We start from the raw sequence: 14,652 nt of genomic DNA, 5'->3' as shown, positions 1-14,652 counted from the left end.
CTTAGCACAATGCTAAGCACACAGTGGAATTTAATAAATACCTCTTGATAAACATTCACATAGGGAAAGTGACAAGTTTTACCGACTCTCTATAAGGGTATTTATTTTTTAAAGTGAAAGTGAAGTCCCTCAGTCGTGTCCAACTCTTTGTGACCCCATGGACTACAGCCTACCAGGTTCCTCTGTCCATGGGATTTTCCAGGCAAGAATACTGGAGTGGGTTGCCATTCTAAAAGGAGACCATAAATAGTAAACACCAGTATCCTGGGAATACCATTTGCTTTCACCTCCTGGGCTAATGATGTGTTAGCAGCTATCTAGTAGGTTAGCATTAAGCATGGGGCTCACAAAGAGTTGGACACGACTGAGCGACTTCACTTTCACTTTCACTTGGCAGGATTCACTATAGTTCAGTGGGTCTTTTTCAGGTGGTTTGCTGCCAATATCCTGTTTTTGACAGAAACAGAGTGTGAAAGCATAAAGATGTTTATTCCACTCCCTGGTCTGCAGACCACTGTACAATTTGCCTACTCATCTGTAAGAGTAGATCTTGCTTCTTAAATAAACTGTTCTCTCTGCTACCCATATAATATAAATTCCACTTCTTTCGAAAGCGAATGGAATCCTCCTAAAATAGGTTGCATTTCTTGGCTGAAGACTGGATGGCAATCAGAATCCAAGAATAGCCCAAGAAGACTAGAAGAGCTCTTCAGATCCTAGAACACGTCACAAATTTGGCAAGAATTACATTATGTGCACTATATAGTAAACTGGCATCTTGTGATTGTTTTCCTCCTTCCTTTTCACATACTTGCTCACCAAGTACCACTGTGGTCCTTTCACCCTTGTTTAATCCTCCTCTTGTCGTGTGCTTGCCCCTCCACCTGAGATGTTTCAAAGAAGACATCTGTGTGCACTCACAAGCCTGCTGTTGTGTGCCAGCATGTGACTACCCATATATAAACTGGGAGTGGAAAAGCAAAAGGCAGAAGTGTGTGATTCTATGTGACATGGGCTTCCATTGGTACAATGCAGTCTTTTGGCTAAAGTTCTATTAGTTTACAAATTATTCCAAAGCCAATAACTCTCTTATGCTTTTGATGTTATTAGAAGAAGCTGGAACAGGCCTGGGATATGGAGGAGAAGAGGTCAGAAAAACTGCTCTGAACACGACAGACAAGGTTTCCAATCAAAACAAACAAAAAGACTCCCTCCTCCAGGTGTTTCTCAGTTTTTTCCCCTATATGGGGAAAATGCCAAGGGTTTGGAAAGAACCCTTTGAGGGGGGGAAAAAAAACAGATGTCAAAGCAGTCCTCACGACCCAGTTCAAATACTTATTCTCTCATTAGACATATTCTTCTTTCCACATATATTATCTTTATAATATACCCACCTCCCCACACACACATACACAAGATGAACACTCAGGCAGCCATGTCTGAAATAGACAGACGCATAGCATGTGGAAGGGTGCTAAGATGCATGCTCTATAGAAAGCTTATCACCACAAAGCAAGGCATGCCCAAACACTGATCAGATACGCACCGTGCCCTTCCCACATAGACATACTTTGACTTAACACACCAAGACTGATTATATTGACAAACGTCTGTCCTTATCCAGACTAGAGACACAATAATAAGCAACTTGCAAAGCATTGTACATAGAGCCACTAACTGACCTGGTCAGCTCTGCCCTTCACTTTAAATATAGCATAGTGGTTAAAATCATGAATTCTAGAGTCTAACTAGACACAAATCCTCACTCTGCACTTACTCCCTGTGTGACTTTGTACAAATTAGTTACCTGCCCTGTGCCTCAGGTTCTATGTCTGTAAAATGAAAATAATAATAGTACTTATCTCATAGGGTTATGGAGAAGGCAATGGCAACCCACTCCAGTGTTCTTGCCTGGAAAATCCCATGGACGGAGGAGCCTGGTGGGCTGCCGTCTATGGGGTCGCACAGAATTGGACACGACTGAAGTGACTTAGCAACAGCAGCATAGGGTTATTGTTAAGATTAAATGAGTGAATTCATATAAAGCTCTTAGGAGTAATAAGAGTTCCTAGAACTGCCTGAGATAGGGTAAACTTAGATTCTAGATATGATTTAGGTGAGAGAAGAGGGAGTGGGAATGCACTGAGCTGTGGAATTCTCTTTCTGTCCTAAAGTAGTAAATAGCTGATTCCACAGGTGTGCCTGCACTTCTCAATAATCATTCCATCAGAGGATATGGGCCCACCATTAACAGTAATAATGTATCTGGACTACTAACACCACACATAAAAATTAACTCAAAATGGATTAAATCCTTGAATTATAAGACCTAAAACAACAAAACTCCCAGAAGAAAGCATAGTCAATAAGAACCTTGTGGAGAAAAGCCTTGTGTACCTCTAGTGAGAATGTAAATTGGTGCACCCGATATGGAAAACAGTATGGAGGTTCCTCAAAAAATTAAATGTGTAACTACCATATGATTCAGCAGCTCCACTTTCAAGTATTTACCCAAAGAAGATGAAAAACTAATTCAAAAATAAGTACCTGGGACTTCCCTGGTGGTCCAGGGGTTTAGAGTCCACCCTGCAACATAGGGGTTGCAGGTTTAATCCCTGGTTGGGGAACTAAGATCCCACATGCCTGGGGCAACTAAGCCCACATGCTGCAAGGACAGATCCCACATGATGCAATGAGAGCTGCATGCTGATGCTGATGTTTGGCAGAAACCAGCACAATACTGTAGAGCAATTATCCTTCAATTAAAAATAAATAAATTTTTTAAAAAAAGATCCACATGCCAAAACTAAGATATAAAGCAGCCAAATAAATAAGCAAATATTTTTTAAAGTATGCACCCCCATATCCCCACAGCATATTGTAAATAATGCTGCATCTATTTCATAGAATTATTTACAATAGCTAAGATGTGGAAACAATCTAAGAGTTCATCAGTGGATGAATGGATAAAGAAATTGTGATATACCTATATAATGGAATATTACTGAGTCATAAAAAGGAATGAAATCTTGCCATTTGTGACAATGTGGCTGGCCCTTGAGGGCATTATGCTAAGTGAAATAAGACAGAAAAGGATAGATACCATGTGATCTCTCTTATATGTGGAATCTAAAAAAAAATTTTAATTAAAAAAATAAGCTCATAGATACAAAAAAAAAATTGGTGGTTGCCAGAGGTGGGGGATAGGGGGATGGGGAAAATCGGTGTGTTGTTTCTAGGTTTTTTTTAATTTAATTTAATTTTTAAAAATAGTAGCAAAGTATGTACTTTTTCTGAGGTAATCTATATATCTGCAGTCACTGTGGTATTATATTTATCAGTTATAGCCTAAGTGTGATAAAATTAAGGACACTTTTTAATTTTAAGATTCTTTATTTCTTTTAACACCAAAAACATTTTGTACTGGGGTGTAGCTAATTAACAATGTTGTGATAGTTTCAGGTGAACAGTGAAGGGAGTCAGCCATACATATACATGTATCCATTCTCCCCCCAAGCCCCCCTCCCATACAGGCTGGCACATAACATTGAGCAGAGTTCCATGTGCTTTACAGTAGGTTTTTGCTGGTTATCCATTTTAAATATAACAGTGTGTACATGACCTTCTCAAAGTCCTTAACTATCCTTCCCCCCTGCCACTCCCGGAACCATGAGTTCATTTTCTAAGTCTGTGAGTCTCTTCCTATTTTGTAACTTCATTTTTATCATTTCTTTTTAGATTCCACATATGAGGGATGTCATATATTTCTCCTTTTCTGTCTGACTTACTTCACTCAGTATGACACTCTCTAGGTCCATCCATGTTGCTGTAAATGGACTTATTTCATTATTTTTAATGGCTGAGTAATATTCCATTGTATATATCTGCCACATCTTCTTTATCCATTCCTCCATCGATGGACATTTGTTTTCATGTCTAGTCTATTGTAAACAGTGTTGCAATGAATATTGGGGTGCATGTATCTTTGGGAAACATGTTTTTCTCTGAGTATATGCCCAGGACAGGGATTGCAGAGTCATATGGTAGCTCCATTTTTAGTTTTTTAAGGAACCTCCACACAGTTCTCCATAGTGGCCGTACCAATTTACATTCCCACCAACAGTGCAGGAGGGTTCCCTTCTCTCCACACCCTCTCCAGCATTTGCTGTTTGTGGATTTTTTTGATGATAGACATTCTGACTGGTGAGAGGTGATACCTCACTGTAGTTTTGATTTGCATTTTTCTAATAACATCTTGAACATCTTTTCATGTCCCTATTGGCCATTTATTTATCCTCTTTAGGGAAATGTCTAGTCAGGTCTTCTGCCCATTTTTTGAGTGGGTTGTTTGTTTTGATGCTATTAAGTGTCATAAGCTGTTGGTAAATTTTGGAGACTAATCCCTTATCAGTCACATCATCTGCAAATATTTTCTCCCAATCTGTGCTGTCTTTTTGTTTTATTGTTTCCTTTACTGTGCAAAAGCTTTTGAGTTTAAGTAGGTCCCATTTGTGTATTTTTGCTTTTATTTCCATTATTCTGGGAGATGGATTAAAAAAGATGTTGCTATGATTTATGTCAGAAAGTGTTCTGCCTATGTTTTCCTCTAAGAGTTTTATAGTGTCCAGTCTAATATTTAGGTCTTTAATCCATTTTGAGCTTATTTTTGTGTATGGAGTTAAGGAATGATCTAATTCTTTTTTTTTTTTTTTAACATGTTGCTGTCCAGTTTTCCCAGCACCATTTGTTGAAGAGACTGTCTTTCCAACATTGTGTAGTCTTGCCTCCTTTTTCATAGATTAATTGACTATAGGTGCATGAGCTTATTTCTGGGTCTTCCAGCCTGTTCCATTGATCTACATTTCTATTTTTGTGCCAGCATCATACTGTTTTGATGACTGTAGCTTTTTAGTATAGTCTGAAGTCAAAGGGCCTGATTCCTCCAGCTCCATTTTTCTTTTTCAAGATTGCTTTGGTTGTTCAGGGTCTTTTGTGTCTCCATGCAAACTTTGAGATTTTTTTTGTTCTAGTTCTGTGAAAAATGCCATTGGTGATTTGATAGGGATTATTTATTTTGGGGGGCTCCAAAATCACCACAGATGGTGACTGCAGCCATGAAATTAAAGGACACTTACTCCTTGGAAGGAAAGTTATGACCAACCTAGATAGCATATTAAAAAGCAGAGACATTACTTTGCCAACAAAGGTCCGTCTGGTCAAGGCTCTGGTTTTTCCAGTGGTCATGTATGGATGTGAGAGTTGGACTGTGAAGAAAGCTGAGCGCCGAAGAATTGATGCTTTTGAACTGTGGTGTTGGAGAAGACTCTTGAGAGTCCCTTGGACTGCAAGGAGATCCAACCAGTCCATCCTAAAGGAAATCAGTTCTGGGTGTTCACTGGAAGAGCTGATGTTGAAGCTGAAACTCCAATACTTTGGCCACCTGATGTGAAGAGCTGACTCATTGGAAAATACCCTGATGCTGGGAAAGATTGAGGGCAGGAAGAGAAGGGGACAACAGAGGATGAGATGGTTGGATGGCATCACCGACTCGATGGACATGGGTTTGGGTGGACTCCAGGAGTAGGTGATGGACAGGGAGGCCTGGCGTGCTGCGGTTCATGGGGTCGCAAAGAGTCAGACACAACTGAGCAATTGAACTGAACTGAACTGGCACAAAGCCCAGGACATAAGATTCAAATATGATTCTCTCCCACTCCCAGTCTCTGCTGACCCCATCACACAGCTGAACTATTCCAGACAAGCAGAGACAGAAAGGGCATTTCAACGGCTGTGTGCATGTCTGTTATAGTGGTGGATGTTGTTTTCATTTTAGGGGTTTTTTTTTTGTTTTTGATTTATTTGTTTGGTGTTTCAGTTGGGTTGATGGCAAGGAAGATTGGAGATAGAGGTGTAACTGGAAACATTTAAAGGTTATAGGGTAGGCTTGATATGGCTATAACTGGAATTATTATAATTCCACCAACTTTTCAAGAGCACATTGGAAGTGGGAAATTTGGATGGGTTGTGCAAAGAGTGGAGCAAGCAGAAGAATCCAAAATTAGGCAAGTGTTCTTGTCATTTAGTGAATAACCTGGAATTTGAACACTGAGAAACAGGAACTGGAGGAAGAAGGCAGCAGAAGGGGAATGGAGCTATAAAGTGAGCTTCACTGCACTCCCCCCTCCAAAGGCACAAAAACAGAACAAGAGTACATGCCTATATGAACCGTTTTGACTATGAAAACATGGCCACACTGGAAAGCTTATATGCCCTATAGGTGTCGGGAGGAGGGAAGGGAAAACAATGTTAATCCTAACTCATTTTATCCTTACAGCCTGTCATGTGTTCACACCCTCCAAATGTTTCAAATGCAGCCTTTAATGTCCTCAAAATTTTTATTTCACTGGAATATATCAAGAATTGTCACAAAAGAATGAAACACATTAGGTGTCTGAGAAATTATAAAGCATTTTCTTTTCTAGTATAAAAATAGGCTATGCCCACACTTAAGATTGCACAGTTGATTTAGGTTTTTCATCTATATTAACTATCAATTGCCATATACTTAATAAGATTGACTATAATACTCTGAATTAGTCATTTCAGTAGTATAAATGAATAAACTGACTAGGTCACTCTGTACTTGTTTCCCATTGTTCATGAAAACCATTTCTTCACCTATTATTCCACACTGACTTCAAAATAGCTATTTCATTCTCATGAGGCACTGGGAGGCCAAATCCTCCTCAGGAGCTTAATATTAAGTCTGCTCCTCTTGCTCTTCCATCTTCCACAAAAATACTTACAGAACATTCTGGCTAATAAACATTTTAAAATCCTCAATAAATATTGAATCACTGTGCTGTGCATCTGGAACTAACAAAGAGTTGTATGTCAATTACACTTCAATTAAAAAAAATCCCCCAAAGTCACTGTTTTAAAAACCACTAGAGATGAAAGCATCTGTCCCTCCCCAAAACATTTCTTTGCCTTTGCTTAGGGGCAGTAATCAAGGGGAATTTGGGCAGGATAATAGGCAAGTTTACATAAGTATCAACTTAAAGAATCCCCTAGATATTCGTGCAGAAGGGCAGTGAACTTTTCCATAGTAAATAAAATTAGTTTAATTCAGTAACTGAAAACCGGCAGCTTACTGAGCATAATAACCCTTTTTGGTGTACCACCTTTGCACAGATGTGGGTGGGTGATTAAACAGGGTCATGTGGCTGAGATTTCCAACATTTTTAGTGCTGCAATTTCATTACCACTCCCCTTTCCCAAGGCAAGTTCTAGTTCATGTGTTAAATTTGAGATTAATTGTGATTGCTGGGGACTGACTGTCTTCCCCACCCTCAGAAATATTGATGATCCTTTAGAAGTTCTGAAGTTGGGACTAGGAATCTCTGGCAAAGGTGAGGTGCCCAGAAATACTGCTAGTACTATTAATACCAGGCTTCCCAGGTGGTGTTAGTGATGAAAAATCCGCCTGCCAATGCAAGAACCACAGGAGATGGGGGTTCGATCTCTGAGTTGGGAATATCCCCAGGAGGAAGGCATGGCAACCCACTCCTGGGGAATCCCATGGACAGAGGAGCCTGGCAGACTACTGTCCATAGGGTCGCACAAGAGTTGGACACAACCAAAAGCAACTTAGCATGCATATGCACTATTAATACTAGTACTATGAATACTAACAAGTGCTCCTATTATCACTCCTGCTGCTGCTGCCACTGGTACTACCATTTATTGAGCCTTGACTATCTGCTTGTTACAGTAGCAAGTGTTTTACATATATTCTTTCCCTTAAAAATATGATTAATCTAAGTTTCATAGATAATGAAACTGAGGCTCAAAGAAGTTATGTGTGTGTCCAGGGTTACACAGCTAGCACACCCAACTCCAAAGCTACCATATCACATTTCATCCCAGAATCCACACACTTTCTACAAGGAGCAAGATGTAGAAATTGAGGAGTGAGCTGTGGAAACTTGGAGCTGGGCCCAGGATTGGAAAGGGGGCTGGAAGCCAAATCAGGATGGGAAATGAAGCATGTATAGTCAGTCAGTGGATCTAGTGACTCTTATTGTGAGCTACCAAGTAATAAATAAACAACCAGAATACTGTACAGAGTGTTTGTGAGTCTGATCGTTTGGCATTTCAAAAGGATAACTATCACTCTATTTATCTTTTTTACTTTCATGGTCAAACTTCTCACAGCATGTATTTCTTTACAACTTACTTTCTCGTGGACCTCTCTGACTTTATCCTCACCTTTCCACTGAACCTTCTCTCAAAGGTCACTAATTATATCTTCCTATATAATGGCGCTGCTCCAATGGACTCTATCAAGACTCCCACACCTTGAAGGCCTCTCTTCCTTTGCCATTCTGAGCCTCTGTTTTGTCAATTTTCTTCCTCCATTCTGCACCTTCTGTTTCTTTTGCTTTCCTTCAGAATTCACACCCATATATCATTCCCCTTACTCACTACAAGTCATCCTCATGATGGTCAGGAATCACTGGTGATGAACAAGGGACATCCAAGTGATGTATGCCTTGGCCTTGCACAAGAAGTATAATAATGGGGTGTTCAGGGGTGTAGGCTCTGGAGCTAAAGTGCCTGGACTCAAATCCACACTCTGTTACCTACTAGCAGCATGACCTTGGCAAATCACTTCAATCTCTCTGTATCTCAATGTCTCTATCTGTAAAGCAAGAATAAGAATAGTGTTTACCTTATAGAGTTGTTGTGAGGATTAAATGAGTTAACACACATAAAGTGCTTACCTGTAATGTGGGAAATCTTCCTTGTCACTTATTATTGCAGTCTTTACAGAGGTAGTATCTAAAATGTTGATTATGCCCACAATTAAAAATTTTCCTTCTGATATTTAATTTTTTAAACACATGCCATCCCTCAGTAACTTTGTAAAAGGCTCCAGCCTTTCCATTTATTTTTGGAAAGTCGGCTTGTTGTTGTATTCTCAGTGACAAACAATTGATTTCAGTGTCCTAGGCTTTCTTCTCATTGTACACATTCTCCATGGCTTTCAGTGCTACTTAGATGACTCCCCAGTATTTATCCCTTTCCCAGACCTCTCTCCTGACCTCCAGACCCAGACAGCTATCCACTGGGCGTTTCCTACTTGACTCTCTGACCCACGGCACAACAAACCTCACTTGTCTAAAAAGAATTTCATTTATTTCCTAACCTAGTTAAAGGCAACACATTCATTTAGTTCCCCAAGACAGAAACCTATAGATCATCCTACTATTCTCTCATCTCTCTACCCACTTCATCTAACTGCTCTCCAAGAAATATTGATTCTACTTCCCACAAATCTGTTTTGAATTTATCTCCTGCTCCCTAACCGTACTGCCACTGCCTTAGGTTGGCCTTCATCTCTCCAGGGATCAGTAAAAGCCACCTCACTGGTCTCTTCACCTTCAGTTTTGACTCTTGACACTTGCTCCATCCTGCATACTACAGCCAGAGCAATCCCGAAATGAAGACCATATCCAGTTATTCACTCACTTTAAAGCCTTCCATGGGTCCCCAGAGTCTACAGGATAAAGTCCAAACACCTGTGCATGGTATACAAGGCCCTTCGCTACCCAGGCCCTAGCTACTTCTCCATACTCACCTCTCACAATGATTCTCCCATCTCACATTCTGGCTGAACTAAACTTCTGGTGCTCCCTTGAACACCTCTATGCTGTTTACACTCCTGTGTTCTTATATGGTGTTCCCTTCACTCTCTTTTCTCATTTTGGGGGGCAAAATTCTACTCTTATTTAAGACAATTTGATTTTTGGTCCTACTCTACAGTCCTTCCTAAGTCCCTCAGACAGACAGGTATTTCTTTATGCTAGCTTGTCATCCTGCACTTACCTTCATTATAATAATTACCACTTCACATTATATTTGACATTTTACCTGTTAAACAAGTTCCTTGAGGTCAGGGACTATTTACTGTTTATCTCTGTATAGCCAGTGTATATACCATTTTGCCCATACAATTTGCTCATTTCCACCTCTTTTAATACCTTTGCTCCCTGTCTCAGCAGAAGGGGAGAATTTATTTTTCTTCCTTCAACATTTGTCTAAAGTGCATTTTCTCCACTAAATTTTCCCTAATTATGCTTACATCTCTCTAATGACTCTGTTTTATCATATCCTCAGTGCTTGCAGAAGAGTCTTCCAACAAACATATTTGTGTTTTAATGATTTAAGATTCTATTATTTCTTCTAGTTCAACCACTTGAAAACATTTCAGGATCATCTGCTGGAATCACTGAGCACAATGTTTTTTTCAACTAATTTTTTAAGATACCTATTTTTATGCTTGGAGAAGCAGACATTGTTGCTATTCCAAACCAAATACCATTTCAGTGAGCAACAAGAGTAGAAAGGGGAGAACACCAAGTCACCTACAGGTTGAACTCTAATAGAAGACTTCTGAAAGTTACTGGAGCAAAGACTTGGTGGCAAGATGAAAAGCTGAAATTCTGCAAATTAAGGGAAGCCAGCTCATCTCCTTTCTTTTTTCTTTCTGTTAATGCTTAAAGAGCTGTGCCACCTAGGTCCTCAAACGGTTTGAGAAGAGCCAGCAAGAAATCAATCTACCCATGGAGATTCTGGGATGGACAGACCCATTGTCCGGCAGCATTTCTGAAGGAGAAGAAAACAGATGGCACACAGAATAGCCAGGAAAGTGCTTTAATCCACTCCATGCCCTAAAATTTAACAATAAGATAAAATAAGTAAACCTGGGAGGGTCATGCTACATTCATCTGTGCTCCCTATACTGCAAGCTGTTTTACAAATACTCCCCTTTCTCACTAGGTACTGGGTTATTCCTTGCTAGAATAAAAGTTCCTGGAGGTCATCAACAACTTTTTTTTTTCGTAGCCCCCAAATGACCTACCACATGGAGCACATCATGTTTGCTTAAGAAATGTCGTTGCCTGACTGATTAGTATTTTACCATTTTTCTTCTTCTCAGTATTTTCAGGAATGCTTATTTATTCACAAAACCATGCAGACTTGGAAGCCAAGAGGAAATATTCATCTGTTGGTATATATTTTCCCTTGGCTATGCATTAAACAGAGATTTCCTCTGGAAATGTAAACAAAAGATGCCTGATGAGATGGGACAAAGAACTATATATAGAGATCAAGTGGCCAGAGTAACAAGGTCAGAGCATTCCCTTCCTTAACCAGATTAAAGGAGTCTTGGGCCTGCCTCTCCCTCCTTCCCATGTTCTCCAGCCCCAACAGAAAATATTTTCCAACTGCCTATCCACGGAATTCTGAAAAGCTGGGCAGTGACTCTAAGAGTCTTACATTACCAAAGAATTCAGCTAACAAATCTGTGGTGATCCTAATCTCTGTTTCTGTAATAATAGGAAGACTGCAGCTTTGTTTACTTTCTGAGGAGAATAGAGAATGGGGAGAAAGAACCAGGAGGGGGAGGCAGTATTTATGGTTCTTTTATGAAAAGTCAATCTGTGACAAAAATATTTGCAGACAATCAGGAAGGGGAACAGGTCTGGCAGGAAAATAGCCTATTCCAGTTTTCTCAGAAGTGCCTTAGCTAGGATCCTCCACTCCTGCCTGAAGTGAAATGCCTGCTTTACACTGTGAATACAGTCATTCCTGATAGACAAATTTGCATTCGATAAAATGAAAAAAAAAAGTCAAATAATCCCTCATTTTCTGGCTCCCATGACAGACAGTCTCCTTCTATTTATTTCATTTTATAAAGTATTTATAAGCATGTGGTGGTGGTGGTGGTTTAGTCGCTAAGTCGTGTCTGACTCCTGCGATCCCATGCACTGTAGCCTGCCAGGCTCCTCTGTCCATGGGATTCTCCAGGCAAGAATACTGGAGTGGGTTGCCATTTCCTTCTCCAGGGGATCTTCCTGACCCAGGAACTGAACCCGGGTCTCCTGCATTGCAGGCAGATGATTTACCAACTGAGCCATGAGGGAAGGCCTTATAAGCATGCATGAAGTCTCAAATCTGTTCTTTAACTGCCTTTCTAATCCCAGGGGCTGTCCTGAAGCCTTTTGGACACACAGGCTCTGTGCCAAATGAACATAATAAGGACTCTGGATTCACCCTATTATTATGGGGAAGTTAGGGCACATCCCTAACCTTTCAGAAGGGGTGATGTCATAGAGCACAGCCATGGGCGTCCAGAAGCCATCCTGTAGGGCCCCCACCAAAGACAGAATCCTAAACTGAAAAGATGGTGGACTTAACTCCCAAGATACACTCTCACTCTTGACATTTAATGTACTATCTCAAGATTCTTTCCCAATTCTCAGTTAATATTTTAACTCCACTGTCTGTATTGCTTGCACATGTGTATCTACATTAGGGTGGATTTGTATAACATGTAAGCCCTTAGAGGATAAATACTGTGTCTCTTCCATTTTCCTTGCACCTGGTACAGTGCTATGCATAGTTAGTGTTAGTCGCTCAGTCATTTCTGACTCTTTGAAATCCCATGGACTATAGCCTTCAAGGCTCCTCTGTCCATGGGACTCTCCAGGCAAGAATACTGGAGTGGGTTGCCATGCCCTCCCCAGGGGATCTTCCCAACCCCGGGATCGAACCTGCATTTCCTGTATTTGCAGGCAGATTCTTCATTTCTCAGCCACCAGGGAAGCCCAATGCTATGCATAAGTAAGTATCAATAAAAGGTGACCTTTTGTTTGTGAAAGCAGACAGTGGCCAAGGATTTTATAAGCGTCCCTAAGGAAGCCTCTTAAACACCTCCTTTGCTGGTTGCCATGGGGCTGCTCTTCCCAGCTACTCTGCTTACATTTGGCACTAGCGTCATCTCCTGAAGTCTCAAGCAGGAATACTAGCTTCAGAAAGGCACTGTGAAAACATTGCCTATAACCTAGAGGGCCAGAATGAGTCCTTCTCCATTTATACAATGATGTATTGTTTTATGAGGCTAGCTCCTTAATGCTTGAAAACAGTAGGGCCCTGAATTATACAGGTTTGATTGGTGCAATGGGCTGGGAAAGGTTAGAACAGGGCTCTGTTTGGGTGAGGCTGGCCAGAGCGATAAGCTTCTGGAGGTGGGGGGAGGGGTGTGTAATAAGATGTTACAGCAGTGTTAAAGTGAATAAGCAATGAAAAGAAACCGCTTACTTTGCTAATTTGACTACAACTTGCTCTCTACTTAAATAACTTTTTGATGAGACTGAGGAAGCGATTATTATAATTTCTAACCATGTTTTATTCACTAAGAGCTGTTACCCCACCCTCAATCATGCAAATTCTAAACCAAAGGGATTCCTTTTCTTGTCTCCTGCTCAAAATACTTCCTTGTCTCTTCACCAGTGTGGATTTCTTACACTGTAATCTAACGGCATAATCAGAAGCTTTGATAGAGTGGAACATAAAGGGATTCTGATTAGCTGAAAACCATTCTAAAATGCCTTCTATTTTGCTTCTCCCCTCTAGGAAAGGATGAGACTGAAGAGAAAAAGAAAAGAATAAAGTAACTATTCACAGATTCATGCCTTTGGAACAGACAGTGAAGGTCATGTATTCAGTTAAATCCCTCATTTTATAGGTAAGGACACTGAAGTTGAAAGGCTAGATGACTTACCCAAGATCATACTACCAGTTAATGACAAAGTCACATTTAGAACTCAATTTTCCAACTTACATTCCAGTATTTTTTCTTTCCATTCCTTATACTTCTTCCTGAATTCCCCACCCCATTCCACAATTTTGCACCTGAGTTTAACCAGTATCCTACGTACCCTACACGCACCACCACTCTCTTCCACGAATGGAACACCCAGCAGTGATTAAATTGCTATGGTATGCTCATCCTATAAGAACAACCTACTTTAAGAAACCCAGTACTTTAAGACAGCCAAACAATCAGGAGTGGTTACTCATATAAGATTCTTTGCCTTTCATAAGAAGGCAAAGAATTTGCCTTTCTGATTCTTTCACAAGAAGATTCTCCACATTCTTTTAAATAGGAATCCCCAGGGGGGATTAAGAGATGAGATATTAATAAAGTTATTTTATTGTTTAAAATAAACTTGAACCATTACATTTTCTGTGATATAAGTAAGACTAGAACTAGAGTGGTGGTGGTGGTTTTAGTCAGTAAGTTGTGTCCAACTCTTCGCAACCCCATTGACTGTAGTGTGCCAGGCTCCTCTGTTCACGGGATTCTCCAGGCAAGAATACTGGAGTGGGTTGCCATTTCCTTCTCCAGGGATCTTCCTGACCCAGGAATCGAACCCAGGTCTCCTGCATTGCAGACAGATTCTTTACCATCTGAGCTATAAGGGAAGCCCTAGAACTAGAGTATCAGGTCATAAATAGAAACATTTTTACCCAACCACTGCCCACAAGGAGTCCTATAATATTTTACCCAACCCTGTCTACACTTTAAGCTCTACTGGCACCTCACCAAGAAAATCAACACAAAACCAAATGCTATGGCTGAAGTTTCAGGCTCTTGAGAAAAAGAGAGAAAAAGCATCTTTCTTCTATCATGTCCACTTATGAAGAGGTCAACTCCTCTCATAAGCTTTGTTCTGAGATTTGATGTAGATAACACATTTGGAAACAGATAACTTTAACATAGATACCATTTGATGATGA

At 40.3% G+C, this 14,652-nt stretch overlaps 1 protein-coding gene across 5 annotated transcripts in view; it reads right to left on the bottom strand.

Annotated features, from left to right (window-relative positions):
- Positions 1–14,652, bottom strand: part of MID2 (midline 2) — a 111,443-nt gene that overhangs the window by 68,526 nt on the left and 28,265 nt on the right. The window lies entirely within an intron of this gene.

Source organism: Dama dama, chromosome X (assembly GCF_033118175.1).
Source record: "Dama dama isolate Ldn47 chromosome X, ASM3311817v1, whole genome shotgun sequence".
Lineage (NCBI taxonomy): Eukaryota > Metazoa > Chordata > Mammalia > Artiodactyla > Cervidae > Dama > Dama dama.
This window is presented reverse-complemented; position numbering and strand designations above follow the sequence as displayed.